Source organism: Neovison vison, chromosome 6, assembly GCF_020171115.1.
Source record: "Neovison vison isolate M4711 chromosome 6, ASM_NN_V1, whole genome shotgun sequence".
NCBI lineage: Eukaryota > Metazoa > Chordata > Mammalia > Carnivora > Mustelidae > Neogale > Neogale vison.
This window is the reverse complement of record NC_058096.1, coordinates 8,196,569-8,219,931: the sequence shown is the minus strand read 5'-3', so window position 1 is coordinate 8,219,931 and position 23,363 is coordinate 8,196,569. Positions and strand designations below refer to the sequence as shown.

Genomic DNA, 23,363 nt, shown 5'->3' with positions numbered 1-23,363 from the left:
GGGTAACCCAAGGAAGGAAAGAGGTTTAAAGTTTCAGAATACAGAAATAAAGCTCTTCCATCAAAAGAGCTATTTTTGTCTGGAAACTGAAAATTATTATATATTATATATTTATCAGCATTTAGGTATTGAGTCGTTTGGAGTTAGATGTTTTTTACAGGTAGAAGGAAATAACTTTAAATTTAAAAAAATTAGTTTCTTATATCCTCAGTTCCAGAACTGGGTTCTGAATCATCCCCTCTCAGGAAGTTTACGAGTAGTTTTCCACAATGATTTGTCTTCATCTGTGAGCATCAGAATAATTGAGCAGATATAAGACAAGTCACCTGGGACACCTGGGTGGCTCAGACGGTTAAGCGGCCACTTCTTGATTTCAACTCAGGTCATGATCTCAGGGTCCTGGGATGGAGCCCCATGTTGGGCTCTGCACTCAGCAGGGAGTCTGCTTAAGGATTCTTTCTTTCTCCCTCTTCCTCTGCCCCACTCAAACGTGTGCTCTAAGTAAATAAATCTTAAAAAAAATTAAAAAATAAAAATAAGACAAGCAGCCTGAGATACAGAACACAGCTAAGCTCTATAGCTCAGATGTTCAGCCCTTCAACCGCCATGGTGAAAGGAAAAAAACACATTTCAATTCCCCAAGGTATGTGTTCTTACACATAAACTGACATTTAGGCTCAGGTTGATCCCGAAGGCCTGGTCCTTTGCAGCCAAGCAAGCAAGTCCCAGCCAGGCAGCCAGCAACAGTGCTCACCAGTGCCCTGTCCACTGCTTGGTCAGTGGCCTTCTGGCTTTTGTGTGACCAAACCTATAACCTAATAAAAAGGTGAGAAGGTCAAAGAAATGCCTCAAGAGGAGGAAGAGGAGGGAAAGAAAAGAATGCAAGGATTCACCCCACTGTCTATTTGACCGGAACCCCAACAAGCAGAGTGTCACGCTAGAAAATCTTGATGAAGCTAGTGGAGATCACGGAAGTGGGAAGTTTTCTCTTCATCATTGGACTCAGGTAAAACCTGACTAGAGCCGGTTAGAAATGAAACAACAAAGCCAGTGGATGCCAGAGCTCCTGACTTCACCTGCAGCCTAGACCAGGGTTCCTCTGGCCAGAGGTAGACTACTGTACCCCAGGCACGGCTCTGGACACTTTTTCGGCCACTGTTCACTTAATACAACACATTATCCTCGCTTCACACACAAGGGAAACGAGGCACAGAGAGATGAATAACTCAACCAGCAAGCTAGAAGTCGCACAGCCAGTGAGTGGCAGACGCTCAGACCTGATACAGACAGTCATGCCCTAACTCCTTGCTCGTCATTTGCTTTCACCATTACCTTTACTCTCATTTAAAAAATGGATATTGGGGCGCCTGAGTGGCACAGTGGGTTAAAGCCGCTGCCTTCAGCTCAGGTCATAATCCCAGGGTCCTGAGATCCAGCCCCGCATCGGGCTCTCTGCTCAGTGGGGAGCCTGCTTCTCCCTCTCTCTCTCTGTCTTCTTCTCTGCCTACTTGTGATCTCTGTCTGTCAAATAAATAAAGAATTAAAAAATTTTAAAAATGGATATTATGCCAACTTGAGTCAGCAAATGCGTCCTCAAAAGAAGGGAGGGGCAAAAATCCAAAAACCAAAACCCATTTTCCCTCAACAAGTAGCCCCCACGGCAGCATGAGCCTCCTAAGAACCGCGAGTAAGTCCCAGATTCAGGCTAGCGCCGCCTGCTCTAGCACCGACCTCTGGTCTTCCTGTTTGGATGACTAAGGGAAGGGCAGGACTTCGCTCATTTCCCAGCTTCTGGAAAGGCCAAAGACGTGAACTTTTTCCCCTTGGAGGGTAAGACACAGAGATAGCACAGAAGCCCCCGGGAAAAGTAGGAAACCTTGTAACAAACCTTTTGAAACAAACGTAAAAATACTTGATTCGGACCTGATCCTATAGGGAGATCTCGATATTATAAAATGATACTCATATTCATGAATATAATAATGTGCTATGAACAGTAAGGGGAGGGGGAGGGGGAGGAAGGGGAGGGAGAGGAAGGGGAAGAAGAGGAAGGGGAAGAGGGAGGAGAGGAGAAGGGAAGAAGGGGAGGAGAGCATAGAGCAGCCACGCGGGAAGGGAAGCCTCAGATAAAACGGAGGGAAAAGTTCCACAGTAAGAAAGTGGTCGAGGACCCAACCACTCCCACACCAGAATTATGACCGAAGTCACCGCCCCTCAAAAGTATTTCCAGTGACCAAAATTAGCCCAGAAACTAGGGGCCTGAGTTTTGAGAAGCGAAGATGCTCCTTCCCATGCTCCCCCGACCGCAGAGATTGGCTGGATTCACGACTTATCACCGGGCACAGGGCGGCTCTGCGGGAACAGCAGGGCCCCTCGTTTCTTCACACTGAGGTTACCGCATTCTAAACGCGGAAGTGCATTTTCCTTCTTCCTCCGTAGTTGTGAGGAAAAGTATGAAAGAGGAAGTAACTCAGCGCGCGTGTGCCCCAGTCTGACCCGCCGAAGGCCAGAGTCCACGCAATTCAAGACAGGGAGCATGCGCAGCGGACTGCAGGAGCAACCACGTCCATGTGCGACCTACCATTGAGTAAGACCGAGCGCCAGTGACTTATTATCGCGAGAAGACCGAACATCCCTGACCTATCGCGAGACAGACCAAGCGTCAGTGACCTATCGCGAGAGTGCCATGAGCAGGACCAAGCGGAAATAGGATTCTGCGAGCACGTCTGCGTGCTGTAGGTGAGCCGGCACGTTAAGGCTGTATAAGGAGACTCTTCCAGTTCGTACTTCTAAGGCTTCACATTCTGCATTCAAAAATAAGTTGTAAGGCTGAGAAACAAGAGCAAGTTTTTAAGAAATGGGGACTTATCGATCAGGAGCCGCATGACATTGGGAACAGGTGGAGCGCGCTGCCCCCCAGCCTGGTGGAAGACTTCTCAAGGAGACGGCGGTCCTCCTAGCTGCCCCAAGGAAGGTCTTCAGCCTCCTGTCCGCAATCCCAGGGTCCTGACCGTCAAGAACCCCATTCGGAACCCAAGTACTGGGGAGAAGCTGTTTTCCAGCAGAGCCAGCAACTGCTTCCAACATGAAAAACCCAGGGATTCCAAGGCGCCTGACTCAGACTATCAGTAAAGCAAATTACGGTTTTGTCTTTTCTAAATATTGTGACAAAGACTTTAATTTCACATTATGTCAAGAGTTTTATGGAGCCAAGAAACTTTCCAGTACTGAATACTCCTTATACAAATCCCGCAGAAATCAGGCGGCAAAAGCAGCAATCATAACGATCACCTTTGGGGTCAAAATTCTGATTAAAACCAACTGACAACTAAAGTGTATTCTATTAGCAGTAAGATTAAATGCAGAGCATATGTCAAAGCTGTAATATGAAGTCACAATGTCTCTAGATTACAGTTGGAAGCAGTAATTTTATAACTCTGCCCCTCCCTAGCCCCATAAATCCAAATATAGTTGAGACAGCTACTCTGGACTGCAGGGCGCTATCCCTGCTCAGTGCAAGGCCCAGGGAAGGCGCTGCTCTCCGTGGGGCCTCAGTCGCTCAGCAAGGCCATGCCAGGGCTCCTTGCTCCCCTTGTTTATGGGCCTGGGCATGTCTCCCAATCCAGGGCTGAGATCAGGTGTCACAGGAGTACAGGGCTCCTGCACGCCCGGATCAGCTGTCCCCAGGCAGGCCTGCCACTTGAGTGGTCTAATTAGCCACTATAAAGAGGTCCTGTTTTGCCAGCAATAATGAGCACCAGGACATTTTTAGACACAAAAATATCTGTTCAGGCTTATCAGAGAGGTGCCCTCTTTCTGTGGCTTTCCGTGGGCCTCTTCATGCTTTAGTCACAGTGGCAAAGGGCTGATTCCCATCTTTTTAAATCCAACCAGGAGTCACCTGGCTTCTAATCATTCTCTAGCTACCTCTACCCATATCCAACTCATCTTCTTACTCAATAATGGCATGCAAATATGCCCCTGGCCTGTCCCAATCCCTATGCCCAATGCGTCTGAATTTCAGGTTTGTTATGGTTTGCTGTGATTAGGGAGACAGTCCCCCAAAACGTCCTCTGAATCAATCAACCACTACTCCCAGCCACTATCACAAGATTGTTCCGGAACACAGCCCTGCTTACATAGCTCCATTCTCGGATGGATGTACAGCACATCACGGTCAGCCCTTCCATCCAGGAGAGTTCATCTGTTTTTCCACTGTAAGACAGGAACGAGAACCATGCTCACTCTGAGGCTATGACAAGACTGCTCTTTTGTTGACCAGTACAGTGAAAATCTTGATGTGAAAAAAGAAAAAAAGGGGGGGGGGCAGTGTCAAGGAATGATCAAAAGTTCTTACTCATGTAGGAATTGTACCAAAGATGTCTGCTGACCCACGATCGACGTACACAATCTGGATGGCACCTGATGTTCTTAGTACTGGGATCTGACCTTACTGTTCAGAAAGATCCTTATAAGGGTTTTGTGATGTGCTCATTCTGGCAGCACACATACTAAAAGTTTTGTGAAGACCTAAAGCATGACAAAAACTGTGTACTATATTAGATGGGTTTTTATAATCTGAAGACCCCTTTCAATAGAAATCTCTACTAATAGGTAACTTAAAATCTCCCCAAATACACTGGAACAAGTTTTATACCTTTAAAAATACAACACCCAAGACAATATCTTAGCTATGTCCATGCCAAAGAAAAACCCAAAGAGAATTGAAAGTGGCTGAATCCCAGAGAAAACATTTTCTTAATCAAGAGGGAATTAATGTTTAATTTATCTAGTGGGTGCTGTTACCGTAACCTCTTAATATCAAGCTCCCCAAAGTACCAGCAGGAATGGAATGATCATTTAAAAAAAAAAAATTCTCTTCACAGGAAGGTTAGTCCATAGAAGAACAAACATGAATAAGATCCACAGTGGTCAAACACGAAGAAATGAGTGGTAATTTTTACACATTGGAAGTGTTGGTTTTTCATAAAAGTATAATTTTGGAGAAATGTGCAAGTCAGCTGCAATCAGGAACCCTGTATCAAGCTCAATAATGAAAGCCACTTTTGTCTTGGTGGGCTCAGACCAGCCCAGCCCCTGCTGAAACCCTGATACGCTGTAGAGCTAATAACCAAGTTCTTACAGTGGGGGTTGGGGGTCGGAGGGTGGGGAATGGAACAAAATATAAGTTGAAAACAAAATGAATATGTTTCCTGAAACAAAGCCAAAATCTGAATAATCCTTAGGTAATGACCATTTATGCAGTCGACAGTTTCCCAAGTTTTTCTTTCCCCACTTCTTAAGTAACATGGGACTCGGGGCCAATTTTTCAAGCCAGAGAATACTTAGGAACTATTTTTAGGTCATTTCATCCTCCTTTTAGTTGACTAGTGTAACCTGGGTGGCAGTTGGATTTCAAAGCAGCAAAGGCCGGCATGCCTGGGCTCTCCCTGCCCCCAGCACCAGGGTGTAAGCCTTCACCCTCTCCCTGCCCCCAGCACCAGGGTGTAAGCCTTCACCCTCCCAGGAAATTGGCCGGTGAGATTTCATTGCCCTTCCTGCCGTCAGCTTCTTGGTAATGCGAGTTTTCTTTCCTTCTGTAGTGGGTTGAATGGTGGTACCTCCTGTCCCCCATATATATGCTCATGTCCTGATCCCCAGACCCTCTGACTGTTTCCCCATTTAAAGAAGGTCTTAGCAGATAGAACTAGAGATCCTGAGGTGAGGTCATCCTGAAACCCAAGGGGGGCTCTAACTCCAATAATATTTGTCCTTGTAAGAGACAGGAGAAGAAAAGACACAGACACACAGAGAACAAGCCCACATGAAGACCCAGGTAGAGACCGAATGATGAATCTACAAGGCAGGAGAACTCCAGGAACTGCAAGAAGAAGCTGGAAGGTGCAAATAACAGATATTCCCCAGGAGATTTCGCAGGGAGTGTGACCCTGCCAACATCTAGATTTCAGACTCCTGCCCTCCAGAACTGTGAGAGAATAATTTTCTGTTGTTTTAAGCCACCAGTTATGGTAATTTGTTTCAGCAGCCCCCAAGAAACTAATACATTCCAGATACACAGATAAACTATTCTCATTTCTGAGCAGCCAAGAAATATCACTCCAACCGTAACAGGAACCAACCTCTCATCTTTATGGCAACCTAAGCATTTGGTCTCTAAAATTAAATGCAAATGAAATGAACACTGCTTTACGGAGTCAACCGCTGTGCAAGTACCCATGGCTGGAAAGACACAAGAGGTCCGTGGGCAGCACTAGCGTGTCCCTTCATGAAACAATGACACACTTTTCTGTGCTGCTTTAGTAAATACTGGATTAAAATGGGGAAAAACTTGTTTCACTCACATGTGGATTGCTATCTTTCAGAAACGGGTTGGAAACTGTTGACCATCTTCCTTAGATTCCCATGTTAGGAGGTGGGCCTGAAAAGGGGCCCACCACTAAAATCCCTCCACACACATTTTTAATGTTTTGTGAGAATTTGCTTTTCTTTCTATAACAGTCCCCACCTTATCTGCAGTTTTACTTTCCGTAGTTTCAGTTATCCGTGATCAACCGGAGTCTGGAAGCGGATTCCCCTTCTCACATGTCATCAGAAGGTCTATAGTAGCCTAACGCTAGGTCACGTGCCTACATCACTCACCTGCCTCCATCTCCTCACAGAGGCACTGTATCATCTCCCGTCATCGCAACATGCAGGGGGAGTACAGTACAATACCGTATCTGGAGAGAGAGACCACATTCACGTAACTTTCATACAGTATCGTTTCCACTGTTCTATTGTATTATTCATCACTGTTGTCAATCTCTCTCTCTGTGTCTAATTTATAAGTTAAACTCTATCACAGGTACGTGTGTACACGAAAAAACACATTACATACAGCTGACCCTTGAACAACATGAGTTTGAACCACACGGGTCCACTTATATGTGGATTTTTGTACAGAGCAGCATTATAAACACATTTTTCCTTATAATTTCTTAATAACGTTTATTACTTTATTCTAAGGATACAGTCTATAGTACAACATACGAAACGTGTTTATTGTCTATGCTGTTGGTAAAGTGTCAGTCAACATTAGGCTACTAGTAGTTAAGTCTCAAAGACGTCAAAAGTTATGCAGGGATCAGTGCCCCAGTGTCTGCGCTGTTTAACGGCCAGCTGGGTAGGGTTTGGTACTATCCACAGTGTCAAGCATCCACTGGAGGTCTTCGAACATACCCCCAGGTAAGGAGGGGGATACTACTTTATATACACACACAGGCACACTTTAGTTCAATTAAAAGCGCAATTCTTGGATGGAGGTAGAAGACAGGTAGCAGCCCAGGGAGGAAAGTCCAGCGGGAGGACAGATGGCAGGAGAGGCTTCCAAGTCCCCAAGGAGAAGAGATGTACACAAGACAGAAGAACTTGAAAGCCAATGCTCAAAACGTGCGCAAAGGAAACTAAATGGCACATCCCAGGAGAAATCCAAGTGGCCAGAGAGCTCACAGGAAGATGGTTCAACTCAGTATTCACATCTTACATGCATGTTTTTGAAAATTCCACAGTGTTTGAAGATACAGGAAAACTCCTCAAACCCAAGTACGGATCTGAAATGATGTTATACGGATGTTTTCCAGCCCAACTGCATTAACATGAGTAAAACTCAAGAGAGTACAATACTGCCTATTAGCTTGATAAATTCTAAAGCTAACATTTATTTCACTGGGTGCCAAAACTACTGAATAACAAAAGTGTTATTTAGCTTATAAATGGTCTCCTTGTAATTTGTTAGCACAAGTGCTTTCCAAGGGAGGAAGAAAAAAACCCTCAAAATATAAACAAACTCTAATATTAGTAAGACCCCCATTACTTACAAAAAAGGTAAAGGATGGATCTGAAATAGCTCATAAACAGAAAAAGTATGAGGGGCTTGATTTATGAAACATATAACACGTTAGAGATTTACTTATCCTGGTAGGAATTTGATGGCTAATTTTCACATAATCACAGAATGAGACGGGCACATTGCCTAACACTTATATTTGGTTTCAGACAAAAATTACTAGTCCCAAATATAAAAATCACCTCCCTCTAGAAAAAGGGAGTGGTTTTTAAGTCCATCTATCGTTACTGTTTTTTTTTTAAAGATTTTATTTATTTATTTGACAGAGAGAGAGATCACAAGCAGGCAGAGAGGCAGGCAGAGAGGGGGGAGAAGCAGGCTCCCTGCTGAGCAGAAAGCCCAATGTGGGGCTCGATCCCAGGACCTTGAGATCATGACCTGAGCTGAAGGCAGAGGCTTAACCCACTGAACCACCCAGGCACCCCTATCTTTACTGTTGAAGCAGTTTTGCTTCCATTGCTATTGATGGGAACTAAATTAACAGTGTCCATAGGAACATATTCAAATATCTTAAAAAAAGAGTCCCCTGCATCTTAATATATTATTATTGATTAAAATGGATAAATTAATTATTTCTTTTGAAGTATTTATAGATTGTTCATGTTAGAATTATGATATGCAAAGATGATAAATTTCTCCCACATTCTTTTTTAAATATTTTATTTATTTGAGAGAGAGAGGAGAAAGAGAAGGGGTGGGGGAGGGGCAGAACAGAAGGAAAAGCAGATTCCCTGCTGAGCAGGGAGCCCAAGACTGGAGACTTGGGACTCAATCCCAGACTCGGAGACCATGACCTGAGCAGAAGGCAGACACTTAACTGACTGAGCCACCCAGGCGCCCCTCCCATATTTTAAAATCAAAGCCGTCATCGTGGTAAAGATAGAAGGAGATTATAAAATAATGTTCCTAAAGGATGAGAAGGAAATACATATTATAAATAACAATATTGCTTTTAAATTAAATTTGTAATCTTTTAAAAAAATCCATTAAGATTTTCATTTTTCTCAGAGGGTTGGGGAACTGATATGAAATTACAACTATTTGGGAAGGGTGAATTTTACAGTATGTGAATTATATCTCTATTTAAAAATGAGAAAACCTTAGACACACAAACACGCGCACAGAATGCTCAAGGGATATTTATTTTCCATCTAACTGCTATAAATTAAAGGTATTTCTTAAGTTGCCAAAAATATTTAAACTCATTTGGCTTATACTTAAGTAACTGTCCCATCTGCAAACAAAATAACACCAAAGTAAGCCACTGTCTGAATATTAGGAACAACTTGGAATGTGAGTGAAGATAAGACAATAAATTAGTCCCGGACCATCAGCACATTGCTTACTATTATTACAAAAACAGTAAAATGCTATGTATGTTTGAGGTCTGAATAAAGAACAACAATAATGGGCTCCTGTGTTATCTAGAAGTCACATACTGCAAGTTCCTTGGAAGGCAGGAGGATTTAGTCAGCCCCTGAATATGGCAAAGGGCTGGTCAATATGGTAGGTAAGAGCATAGGAGTCAACAGCCTAGGCTGGGATTTGGGTCTGTCCTCAGTCACATACGACCTTGAACAAATTAGATCACCTTAGTTGCAAGTCTTCTGATCTGTAAAACGGGCATAATATAATTTACAACTCTTGTGAACTAATGTATGTGAAAGTACCGGGCACGACGCCCAGCTCACAGCAGACAATTACAAATGCTGGTTGTGTCCCCTGGTTGGACTGGCTCTGCTCCACGGCCACCAGGTTAGGCCAGGCATCCTAGAAATAACACTGGGTCATCAAACAAGAATGCCAGTGGTAACCTGGAAAGTCTCCCGACCCTGAATCACATACACAGCTGGCAGGGAAACTGTTTTTGCAGACTGAGCCCCAAACACTGAGGCTGACGAGTGTATACCTTATAAGCCCAACAATTCCGCTCCTGGAGGGGCGCCTGGGTGACTCAGTCGTTAAGTGTCTGCCGTCAGCTCAGGTCATGATCCCAGAGTCCTGGGATCGAGCCCTGAATTGGGCTCCCTGCTCAGCGGGAAGCCTGCTTCTCCCTCTCCCACTCTCCCTGCTTGTGTTCCCTCTCTCACTTTCTCTGTCAAACAAATAAATAAAATCTTAAAAAAAAAAACTTCTGCTCCTGGGTATACAACATACAATTCTATTTATTCATCCAAAGAACCAGACTGTTCATAACTGGTAATAGCTCCAAACCAGAAATGACCTGGGAACCCATCAGTAGTAGAATGGATAAACAAATTGTGGAGTTTTCACCCAGTGGAGTACAAAATAGCAGTTAGGACAAACAAAGTGCGTACATGTACTGACAGGGAGGAACACAGAGTCCCCGCTGTATGTTTCCACACCTGTTGAGTACAAAAGCCGGGCAGAACTTAGATGGTGGCAGTGCAGTGCCTCTCAGAGGGGAACAATGACCAGAAGTGATAATGACAGGTGCCTCTGGGATGCCAGACCCTGTTAATTCTTATCTGGTTACATGCATGAGTTCAGTATGTAAAAATTCAAATGCTGCCCCTTAGGATATCCGTATTTTTCTGTATGTGTATTACACTTCCGTAAAAAAAATTTTTTTTCATCTACCTCTACAGTTGATAAGAACAGAAAGTCTGTACCCCACTCAAGGTCACACACCGAGAGCAGCCCGTAACACTCTAGTCCCAGCCCTGAATGCCAGGCCTACACCAATCAGCCTAAGCACCTGCTGAGAGGGGACACCTGCCAGATGCAACACTTTCTCCCACCCATGACTTTTTTTAAAAAAGATTTTATTTATTTATTTGACAGAGAGAGAGATCACAAGTAGGCAGAGAGGCAGGCAGAGAGAGAGGAAGGGAAGCAGGCTGCCCACTGAGCCGAGAGCCTGATGCAGGACTCGATCCCAGGACCCCGAGATCATGACCTCAGCTGAAGGCAGCAGCTTAATCCACTGAGCCACCCAGGCACCCCGCCCCCATGATTCCTTCACTCACTTCTAAGCCCGGAATATTCCTGTGGCTTTCTGCATGTTTGAAACCGGGCATTTTTCCCTGCCGTATTTCTTCAGTTCTAGACTTTGGCTATCATCTGTATGGGTGCAATCCTCAGATAAAAAAACACAGCTCAGGGGCGCCTGGGTGGCTCGGTGGGTTAAGCCGCTGCCTTCGGCTCAGGTCATGATCTCAGGGTCCTGGGATCGAGCTCCGCGTCGGGTTCCCTGCTCTGCGGGGAGCTGCTTCTCCCTCTCCCACTCCTCCTACTTGTGTTCCCTCTCTGGCTCTCTCTCTCTCTCTGTGTCAAATAAATAAATAAAATCTTTAAAAAAAAAACAAAAAAAAAAACTTCAGTCAACAATGCCTCCTCCCACAGGTGGAACAAAGGGGATTCTTTAGGGCAAAGGAACTACTGTGCGTGATAGTGTAATAGTGGACGTTTGTACAAACCCAAAGACAAAGAGGGAACAGTAACAATGTAAATGACACTTACAATTAATAATGTCTCAATATAGATTCATCAGCTCTAACAAAGGTACAGCACTAACATAAGATGTTAATAACAGAAAACTAGAGGCAGGGAGTTAGAAAAGGGAGGGAATATATGGGAATTCTGTACCTTCTGTTTAATTTTTTTGTAAACCTAAAACCTAAGAAATGAAGTCTATTCATTAAAATAAATGAATAAATAATGCTCCCTCCCAGCTTTTAAGATTTTCACATTTCTACCTTGCTGGTTTTTTAGGAAGTGCCTCCTTTAGAACACAGAAATAAAGAACAAAAGCTTTCACACATTGTCAAGGGTTTTTACAGTTGTCCACGCAAACATCTTTCCCCCGTGGTTAGTGACTACACGAACGTCATTTTTAACAATTCACTACAGAGGACGACTGTCTTGGGGTGTTTTGTACCAGACTGGCATGCCGTTCTTCTGTGTAAGAAAATATAATGCAAAACGTATTCAAATAAAAGCGAGAATAGGGGTCGACTTTAATACCTCAGGGAGAAATCCGATCGATTGGGTCCATAAGAAAAGATGTATGCATTAGGTGCTCCCTAATTACGGCTGCTTTGGTGGGCAGCAGCGTTGGTGAAACAGATGTTGCAGACCTATTAAAGAAGCGGTTTCAAACATCTGCTTACAATTTTAAGGCAATTGTAAATACAGCAGGGAAGGTCAGTTGGGCCAATTAAGGCCAACGTGCAAATCCACCACCGCCGCTCTCTTTTCAAGCTTACGTGGACTTGGTTTTTTATGCTATTTTCAACCATATTCTCTTTGAAAGCATGGGAAATGGGTTTAATAACAACTTCTGTCCATTTTCATTGTGATATGTTTTTTTTTTTAATAGCAATAAACTTTCTGTTCCAGGCCTTAGCTGCACACCTTTTCTGTAAGGATGACTCCGTTTTCCTTTCCTTTCCCGTCCACGCTCACAGCTGCTGTTCAGCCCCCGGCCGGCCGCGGGGGTCTGCTGCTACACGCTCCCAGGGAGGTAAGGAACGAGCAGAATGAACCAGCGCAGGCGTCACTTCCAGAAAAGTCAGCACTGTGACATGCAACTTAGCAGTCTTAGCTCGGCTGACCTTGCGACGGGGAGCGGCTGCTGTTTCTACCATGAACATCCTCACCAGCCCTAGTTAGAAAACCATCATGTGTACAACCGGCGAAACAGGGGCAAACGTTACTCCCTCTAATCTCACTGAGCAAAAACTGAAACTGCCCTACAGTATGAAAGGCTCAGGCACGTCAGAGGTAATACTGGGAACATGCTTCTAGGAAATTCTAGGCCGGTGCTCCAAAGCCCAAGACTCCTGTACGGCCCAATAGCGGGACCCCGGAGTGGAGCAAGACTCAGAGGGAGACACACATCAGCAAAGAGGAGGGGTGTCCGTCCCCAGCTCTACTAGGTGATTTTTCCTAAAGCTGAAAGTTTAGTGGTTTTATTTTTAGGATGGCTAAGTCGGTATAAAAAATAAGCCTGACCCACCTTCTTTTCCATAAGCTGAATGATGGCCCTCAGGCATATTTTACCCCCCACCCCTTTTTTTGGTGACCCAGACCACTGAATTATTCTCTTAATAGAGAAGGAAAAAAAGCAAGATTAAACAAACCTGAATTCAAATTCTGCACATTCTAGCTGAGTGACCTTTTGTTTTCTCATCTATAAAATGGGAGCACAGCCACCTTCAGGAGCATTACAAGCTGATACACAGTAGGTACTCAATAAATGTTCTTCTCCTAAAGTTGTACACAGTAAGCATTCAATAAATGCTAGGTTTCTGCCCTCCTTCTAAGACCCTCAGGACTTCCACCAAGACATCTGCAAGAGACCAGGATGGTTCTCTTGAGTTTCTCTTTGTTTGTCTGAGGGGAAGGGTCTGTTCCATTTCTGCTGTCAATGTTACTATTATTGTTTGCTCTGCTTTTGATGAAGCAAAAAAGAGACCGGATAGCGAAAACGGGAATGAGTTCTAGAAAAAGATTCCTTCGGGCAGGAGGGATCGGAAGAAATGGCATTAAGAACGACAGCAAAAACGCTGAACGAGAGTCAGGATAACCCAGAGAAACTGAAGTTGGGAAAGAACTTTCTCATGTTCCCCTTTTTCCTTTTCAACCTTGAGGCTCGGCTCACTCAGGCCTGAGCAAGAATAAAGAGGCCCGCTTGTCTACACAACTGCTAAATCTGAAAGCAAACAGCTCAACTCCGTGTGCTTCTTCAGCAACATTCCCGTCAATAAACCCCGTCTTTGCTCAATCAGTCCAACAATGCGGGACTTAGAGCAGCCCCGGTCATCCCGCGGCCGGCCGGTGCGTGTCCACAAGGCCGTTCCAAGAACAGCCCTCGCAACTTTTGTAGCCTTTTCGAAAACACAAAAATCTCATTCCTTTGGCTCACGGTGTTGGATACCCAGCTTAAACTAATTTTAAGCCCCCTCTGGCCCCCCGCTTTTAAGACAGTCATAGCTGGAACACCATGGTGACTGCAGCGTAAGTGACTGTACTTTTCTCTCTTGCAAAAAGTCACCGCAGTCCTGTAAGTGAGGAGCTTTGGGCTGGTACGTCAGGGGTGCACCAGACTACCTGGGGTTACAGTGTACCAGTGACACTGGATGCTAGGAATCTTTTTAACATCGAAATAAAAAGATTGCCTTAAAAAAAAAAAAAATCACGGGATTAGCACAGGAGCCGGTATAAAAAGTGATGGGTTAGAAGAAGCTGGTAGTCAAAGCAGCACACTAAATTCAAGATCATCTGAGCTCTAGTCCAGATGCACATCTAGAAATCATTTTTTTTTTAAATGTCATTTGCCAATGGAATCAGCACAGAAAGTTCTAGGCAGCGTTAACAGTAGATACAAATTTTAGCATCTTACTATCCAAATAAATTAGTCTCAATTTGTTAGAACTGCAAATAAGTAACGGATATCCAAGGTACCTCAGTAGAAATTCTCAAAAACCATTTTTATTTAGAATATTGCATAAGCTAAACTGCAAAACCCAAAATAATATTTGGGCTGAAACTCCAAAGAGCTGGGACATCCTTGAGCTATAAGACAAGACCAGCAACTTCCTAACACTCTGCATTGCAAAAACACTGTCTCCCCATTTTCCTTCAACAGGATTTATTATTTTTTCTTCCTGTGTTATACCAACAATATATACTCACAGAAGAAATTTTAGACAATTCAGAAAAATGACAAGGAAGGTGGGGATGTCTCCCATAATCCCATCACCCAAAGAAAACTGTCTTTCACATGCTCTAGCCAACATTTCTCCTCTCTCAAGGCATGCACAGACCTTTTTATTAAGTAACGGGGTCATACTATGGGTATTGGTCTTTGATCTTTTTTTTTTTTTTGGTTATGCCCATTATACAACAGTTACATAGATATAAAATCCAACCTCCTATTCCTAGGCACCGAGATAGTCTCTGGGTTTCTGTTTACTAAAAAGTAGAGCAAATGAATGCACAGACTTGTGTGCCTACTTTATCTTCTTGGGTTAAATTCGAGAAACAGAATTATTGGGTCAAAATCCATGCACCTTCTTAAGTATGCGTTTCACAAGACACACCAGGAAGGCTGCATTAACTCTGCACCAACAGCATGGAAATACCAGTTTTCCCACACCTTTGCCCAAATACTTCTTAATCTTCACAGTTTAGCGTGCAAAAATTATGTATTTTTTCATTTTTATTAATAATGATATTCAGATGTGTTTCCACGCTTTTACTGGTCACCTGATTGTTTCCATTGGGAAGTGACTGATTTACTTCCTTTACCCATTTTCCAATTGTGGAACGTTTTTTGTGTACTGAAAACATTAACCCTTTGATTACTTTTTGTGTTCCAAATATGTTTTCTCCATCGGTCACCCACTTCGTAGTGTTATTTGGCATACGGAACTCTACTCCTATAGAGAAACGCACCAACCTTTCCTTTTATCATTTTACCTTGGGTTTTTAAGCTTCAAAAGAGCTTTCCTATCCCAAGAGCAAATAAACAGTCTGTTTTACATATTGAACTAATATCGGGAGGGCACGGATTTTGATTGCAATGATTGAGAGGGCAAAGCAGAGTTAAGGAAAGAAAGAAGAAATCCCGGAGGAGCGAGAAAGAGGTGAGAAGGCTTCTAAAAATAACATTTGGCAGACATGGACTAAATGCAAGTCTAATTTGCTTCTTAGTTAATGAAGGAGAAACCGGAGGTGGTGAAGGAATGAAAGGCCCATTCTAGAATGGAAATAATAAAATCCCCTCTGAAGACAATAACAACATTCTTGTTATACACGGAAAGCTAATCCTAAAATAATAAAGAATATATTGATATAACAGCCCTGTGAATAAATTCCATTTAAGCGATGTTATTTTAACAATGACCCAGAAAATGTTGAACGAAAGTAGTTTGTTACGTGCCCAGTTTGGGGGGGATAAAATCCCACTCAGAGAACCCCAGATTCTCAGTAACAAACCTGGAAAAGGCCTCTTTGTCTGCAATCCGTTTATCAATAATTGTGTGCCAGGAGGCGCACTCGCTGCTGTTTACAAAGAGACTAGTCACAAACGTATGTGCATATACATATAAATGTCACTGATTTCAGAAGGGGAAAGATCTATGAAATGTCATCATTTGATCCAGTTGTTAAACATAATCATAATCTCGGGGCGCCTGGGTGGCTCAGTGGGTTAAGCCGCTGCCTTCGGCTCAGATCACGATCTCAGGGTCCTGGGATCGAGTCCCGCATCCGGCTCTCTGCTCAGTGGGGAGCCTGCTTCCCTCTCTCTCTCTCTCTCTCTCTCTCTCTCTGCCTGCCTCTCTGCCTACTTGTGATCTCTCTCTCTCTGTCACATAAATAAATAAAATCTTTAAAAAAAATAATCATAATCTCAGCAGGGTCAAACAGAAAAGAATGACTTTGGCAGCTTTCAACCAAAGCCCTGCACCCCCTTCCAGTGGCTAGAGGAGTCCCTGAGGGCATCTGGGAGGGAGGAGGACATGGAAGCCGGAGGGCATGGGCAGCAGTGCCCAAGCATCCTCTCACCCGGCCGAGCTGCCGGATTGTGTCTCCGCCCCCCGTTCACTTTCGAACTCACCCCTCCCAGCCCGTCCCCCGAATGCCCCCATGCTTTTGTCGGCTACCCAACATCCAGCTTCCAAGCCATTCCTTTTCTGGCCAAGTGACACAAGGCCATCTGTTTGGCCGGCAATCACCAACCCTGACTTGTACAAACTCTGAAGTCGTTTCTGACACAATTTAAAGCTCACATTGATGCAAAATGTCCTCAGCCCAGAAGTACATACACTCTATTAAAAAGCTACCTTGACGGCGCCTGGGCGGCTTGGTCGGTGGAGCATGTGACTCTTGATCTCAGCGTTGTGGGTTCGAGCCCCACTGGGTGCAGAGATTACTAACATAAATAAATAAAATTTTTTAAAAAATTGCACGCCTGGGTGGCTCAGTGGGTTAAAGCCTCTGCCTTCGGCTCAGGTCATGATCCCAGGGTCCTGGGATCGAGCCCCGCATCGGGCTCTCTGCTCTGCAGGGAGCCTGCTTCCTCCTCTCTCTCTGCCTGCCTCTCTGCCTACTTGTGATCTGTCTGTCAAATAAATAAATAAAATCTTTAAAAAAATTTTTTTAAATTAAATAAAATCAATAAAAAGCTGCCTTGTCTCAGCTCTTTCTTTCCCTGTACATCTCACAAGGTTTTACATTCAATTTTGTTCCTTTCACTGTCTTCTTTTCATGCTCCGCTCCCCTCCCTAGAATGGGTCTGGTGGGAGAGGCGAGGGGAGAGAGCAGAGGTCCCTTTCCGTTCTTTCTCATAAGGTATGATACGGCTGCAGCAGCCTGCCTGTAGTACTTCTTTCTTTCCTGTAAGTATATTAAAGAGTGTGTCAGATGTGGATTTACACCTAGACATTGCTGTTGACCTTTCCATACGGATGCACTCTCTCTGCGTGCAATGAAGGACCCGGAACCGAGAGTGGGCAGAAGGCGGATGTGGCGGTGACCCCACGGCAGCTGGGGGGGGGGTGTTTTCCAGAACTCAGAAGGCTGCAGCACAGGTGGGTCCTCAAGCCTGCAGGACCTCCACCCCAGCTGGGGAGTTGGGGAAAATGAGGGAGACCACCCTCTCTGCCCTGCATTTTGGGGCTCCCGTCCCTCCCCAGACGGACTGGGCTGTCCCAGGGAGCCCACTCCTGGAGGCCGGCCCCGGGATCAGGCCAGAGATGGAGCCACTTTCCCCGGCATAGAGCTGTGGGCATGAGCAGAACTGGGGGTGGGGGAGAGTCCTCCGGCCCCGGGGTGACGAGGAAACCATTCAGTTGAAAACCGGTTGTATTTTCTCCCAGCAGAAGCTTTTCTGTGCACCCCTCTCCTGACCCTCCTCCAAAAGCAAGGCTACGGAGTAAAGCAAGATTTTCAACAGTCAGGTTCAGAGCGTTCTACATTTTAGAAATATATATTTGAAAATTTTAAATTGCAAAGAGTAGAACCCAATTTACATCATGATTGCATTGACTCCTAAGCAAAGTTCAGAGAGTTTTTAAGCTAACATTGTACGCTCCGGAGCCACTGCATGAACCTTGTCGTTACTCCTACTGGAAAGATGCTCCTGGGGAGCTGTTCGTTCTCATCAGTTCTGTTACGAAGATCCGGAAAGGAATTCCTGTCTGGTCTCACTGCTAAGAATTCTACTTTCACCTAAGTATCTCTTTATTTTAATCTGCGACATGCTTACAGAGCAGACTTTGTCCTTTACATTAGCTGTTAGCAAATTCAAAGAAAAAAATATATGGCTCTGATAAGATACCTAAGATTAAGGGAAAATTACCCAGGAATTGCCTCTGGCTTACCTCGACAAGAAGCCACATGGGACTGGGGGTTCGTTCCTTCTCTCAGCCTCCTGAGAGATCGTAGGGCCACAGGAAAGGCCTCCCCAGCTTCCTGTGGGCCCCCAAGTTTCCTGTGCAAGGTAGCTAGATTTCCCAGACAGCTAAACAGCTGTCGCCTGGGGTCCTGCTGCTTCGTGCCAGGCCATCTGCTGTCCCACTGACAAGGGGGCTGTCCCATACCTGTCCCATATGAAACAAGAGTAAGAGGGGAACAGTGCCCTTCCCCAGAACGTATACCCACTTCATTCCAGCACAGCGCCAGTATGCCTCTCCCCTAGCGACCAAAAAGATCGGAGACCTGATCCTGGGCTGGTAAATTTCCCTCTACAGCCCGATTCTTTTTTTTCTTTTTCTTTTTCTCTTTTTAAAGATTTATTTATTTATCTGCCAGAGAGACAGAGAGACAGACAGCAAGAGAGGTAACATAAGGAGGGGGAGTGGGAGAGGGAGAAGCAGGCTCTCGGCTGAGTAGGGAACCCAACGTGGGGCTCGATCCCAAGACCCTGGGATCACAACCTGAGCCAAAGGCAGACGCTTAACGACTGAGCCACCCAGGCGCCCCTACAACCTGATTCTTAAGCCATACCTGTGGCCTTAAGGCCCCACCCACAGCCTGGTTCGCAACAGGCACCTTCTGCAAAGGGACCGCCCTGCCTCACAGCAAGCCTTGGGGACAGATAGCTCTGTTGATATTCTGCCTGTCGGTTTTTCGTGCGTTCCTACCACTGCTGCAGTGGCTCCGCAAACACTGTGTCTCCACCATTGCTTCTCCTCTCTCCCTCCCAATTGTAATTCAGGATCTAATAGATTTTAGCATCCTCATAAATTGCCTTAAATAAGTCTCAGGAAAGAGCAGAGCAGAAGAGGGGGAGAGAAAGATAGGAAGAGGGAGAAAAAACACAAATTCTCTAACTTCCAAATGCAAGCCCAACTTTTTACACATTCTTTGGCTTTCTAGGACTCAGTGCACACCATAGCTATGAGATTTTCGAAATCAATGAGGATTGAACATGTTCGAAAATACAGCCATCTTCAAACGGGCAAAGTATCTTATTTTATTTATTTGACAGAGAGAAAGATCACAAGTAGGCAGAGAGGCAGGCAGAGAGAGAGGTGGAGGCAGGTTTCCCGTTGAGCAGAGAGCCTGATGTGGGGCTCGATCCCAGGACCCTGGGACCATGACCTGAGCTGAAGGCAGAGGCTTAACCCGCTGAGCCACCCAGGCGCCCCATGGGCAAAGTATCTTTCTAAAAGGGCATGAGGGCACATCAGCTTTAAGGGAAAATATCCCCAGAGCTCCCAACTTGCCATAAGCATTCTCTCTTAACACAAGTCTATTTCAGAATGGGCTTGCAGTCCAGGCATACCCAAGCTCTACCTTTAAATCTCCTCTTAAAACCACTGCCTCCCTCCCATGTGACAAGGAAAGGATAACCTCTCATCCGACCCCAGGCCTATCGGAGGGGCACAGCCTGGGATATAAAAACCTCTTACATGGGTAACAAAGGGGAAATGCAAAATATTGATGACTGTAAAAAGATCCTTTAATCGAACACCACAAACCAGAGATCATTTCTCATCATAGACTCATTTTGGTAAGTGCAAAGTGTGGCATTTAGAAATGAAGTATTTTGATCCATGTTGCATTGTTCCAGACTGAGGAAGGTCCTGGGGTCGGGCAGAGGGAGTGAAGACAGCTTTCACTTAATCCTGCTTCTTCCGTGACTTTGCTGCTAATCAAGAATGCTTTACACCCAGAGAAATGCCAAATAGAGCTATTTAAGATAGGGCACCTTACTCCATCCAGGGGGCAAACTGCATGGCTCATTTCATCTTCAAATTGGAAAGAAGTGAGATGTGGTCACTGAGGCATAAACGCTAACACGTTCCCCTGAATTGGAAAAGGAAGGTGGACTTTCTAAAGAAAGTCTTGTTTGGCCAAGTGGTTTGTCCGTGAGGATTGGCTTTGCCAATTAGATCACATGGCAGGGACTCTCCCCAATCAGAAGAACTAAGTCAGTAGCTCCGATGTGTTTATGAAAGTGTATGTTAAACATGGGATAAAATAAAAGCATTTTGTTTAAAAATATCTATTGTGCTGATGAGGATGTATTAAAATTATTCCGTTTCTCAAATACTATTGAGTAGAGGAAGCAAGGTGTCTTTAAATGAACCAATAACCAGTGAAATGGTAACAATTCGGTAAGTAATAGCCGAGTCTCTCCGATATGCTTGATAGATCAGGTAGTTTCCAGTTTTTCTGTATTCAACAAAACTGGCAGCGGACCTTGACAGATTGGTAAAAATAGCCGAGAAGAGAGAAAATTTAATTTGTAGCATACAACTTGAAAACCTTTTAAAAAAACCCGAGTTTTTTAAAGCATTTTGACAATGTTATTCAAGAAGAAGAAAAAACCCTTCCATTCCCATCTATGTTTTTATATGAAGAAAGTTTCTCATTGGCTGCACATCTAAAAAAGAAGAAAATTAATGCAGAACAGTCTCATTCTGTCAAAAAGTCATGTCCGTCCACAGAAAACAGAACTGAAACCAATGACCTGATCCATTTCATTCAGAACTCTATTCCCAGTAAAAACTTAGGTATGCTTAATAAGCATTTGTCAAAATTTACAGTATATTTATTCTTTTTATGTTGTATACTATTCATCTTGATAAGGAGAATTCAATCCATAAGAATTTTTTATCTTTAAAGCCTGACGTTCACAGAAAATTGCACAATGTTATTGCAGAGAAACATATTAGGATGATCAATAAAAGACTTTCAAGCACCTATGTGTATTACATTAAGTATAAAATTCTATAGGGAAAGGGGCACCTGGGTGGCTCAGTGGGTTAAGCCTCTGCCTTCAGCTCAGGTCATGATCCCAGGGTCCTGGGATCGAGCCCTGCATCGGGCTCTCTGCTCAGTGGGGAGCCTGCTTCCTCCTCTCTCTCTGCCCGCCTCTCTGCCTACTTGTGGTCTCTCTCTTTCTCTGTATCAAATAAATAAATAAAACCTTTAAAAAAAAATTCTATGGGGGAAGTAGAATGGCAGCAGGAGTTCAAAGAGATAAAACGACGACATAAACTTTTGACTAGTAAAGAACAGCTTCATATAGTTTTTCATGGATGACGACATGCCTAAAAGAGGTACAGCATTTAGGTGATGAACATGTGAACATCAGTGTTCATCATATGTGGAAAATCATATCCTTTGCAATGATTTAAACTTCAGATGAAAACTGTGAGATGTAAATAAGCCACGTGTAAGGGAATTTACAGATTTTCAAAATTATTTTGGGGGACATAAGTGAGAGAGAGTTTGACAACCACAGTACATCAGTGTCCCATTCACACCTCCACCACGGCTCCCTCCCACCCGAGGCAGGCGGGTCCCGGGCACAGCAAGGGACGCGTAGGAGGATGTCCCCATCAAGTGTCACAGTAAGCGTGGGAAGGAGATGCACACCGTAGGGCTCGTTGGAGCTCTGCAGGAGTGACTTCTTGGTAATGCTCTGACAACACAGTGTTTCAGCACAGAAGTAGAAATTGAGCAGACTCTTGGGGCGGTGGGGGGCAGGGACGATCCGACCAAGAGCACTCCCTTTTCATCGTGCCTGAAGAAGGCACCAGCCTTCCTCCTCTTTGTAAGAGGATGGCCAATAATTTGAACAAGTTGAGGGAAGAAAAAGCTGAATGAGAGATATGCATTGATGAACCCCACGTCACAAAGCAGTCCCCAGAGCAGAGGTCCTCAAGGGGCAGACTGCCCCCTAGGGGACATTTCAGAATGCTATTTTTGGGGGGGTGTTCTGGTGACCAGAATTTAGTGCTCAGAAGGTTGAGAGACTCCCACTGTCCTACAGTGCACAACCAGACCCTCCCACCTGCTAAAACAAAAATGCAATGTCCTGCTGGTCACTCACAGAGATGAAAAACTTGTTCATACTGATATTCCACAAGAACCTCATTTTATGTTTACCTGTAAACAAAAAGAACTTTTTGTACAGTTTTATCACACTCTTAATTTCCCAAGGATGTTACCACCATATAAATCAAGGAGACATGGGTGAAGTCCAAACAAAGCAGAAAGATGTTTCCCATTATATAAAATCCCATCACCTAAGGCAACACCATTTGCGGTGTCTGAACTGCCAAAGGCCACACGCCATCATGAGCTCGTCTGCTGCTCGGCCATCATACGCCCAATTTCCGTGCAGGTGCATCAAACGACCTCACTGTCTGCTCCAACACTCGTCTGTGAGCATGTATTAAAATGCACATTTCCGGGGGTGCCTCAGTTGGTTAAGCAACTGCGTTCGGCTCAGGTCATGATCCTGGAGTCCCGGGATGGAGTCCTACATTGGGACTCGGCAGGGAGTCTGCTCCTCCCTGACCTCTCCCCTCTCATTCTCTCTCTCTCTCTCTTGCTCTCAAATAAATAAATAAAATATTGTTTTTTTAAAAAATGCACATTAGTGGAGCACCTGGGTGTCTCAGTGGGTTAAAGCCGCTGCCTTCAGCTCAGGTCATGATCTCAGGGTCCTGGGATCGAGCCCCGCATCGGGCTCTCTGCTCAGCAGGGAGCCTGCTTCCTCCTCTCTCTCTCTTCCTGCCTCTCTGCCTAGGTGTGATCTCTGTCTGTCAAATAAATAAATAAAAATCTTTTAAAAAAAATAAAAATGCACATTACTTTTTGTCTGTTTTATTATGTATAGATTATATTAATTTTTCCTTTTCCTTTTTTCTTTTTAAGTAATCTCTACACCCAACATGAGGCTCAACCTCAAGATCCCAAGACCAAGAGCCAGGCGCTCCTAGGATATTATATTAATGTTTAAAGTTATGTGTGTAGATTGGCTACATGGTCCAAGAATTTAACTTTAAGGGGTTAAATGACAGCAATACAAAATATTGTAGGGTAGGGACAAGATGAACCTTTCACTTAGGCTAAGGGAAAGAAGCCAGGCACAAAGGGCCAAGTGTGATAGATTCCACCCATGAAACATCCAGATCAGGCAAATCTGTAGGGCCTGCGGAGGCCTGGGAGGAGGACTGATGAGGGG

The 23,363-nt window shown here is 44.5% G+C and overlaps 1 protein-coding gene across 1 annotated transcript in view; it reads right to left on the bottom strand.

The window, feature by feature from the left end:
• The window catches only part of HLCS (holocarboxylase synthetase), a 202,131-nt gene that overhangs the window by 81,841 nt on the left and 96,927 nt on the right, over positions 1-23,363 (bottom strand). The window lies entirely within an intron of this gene.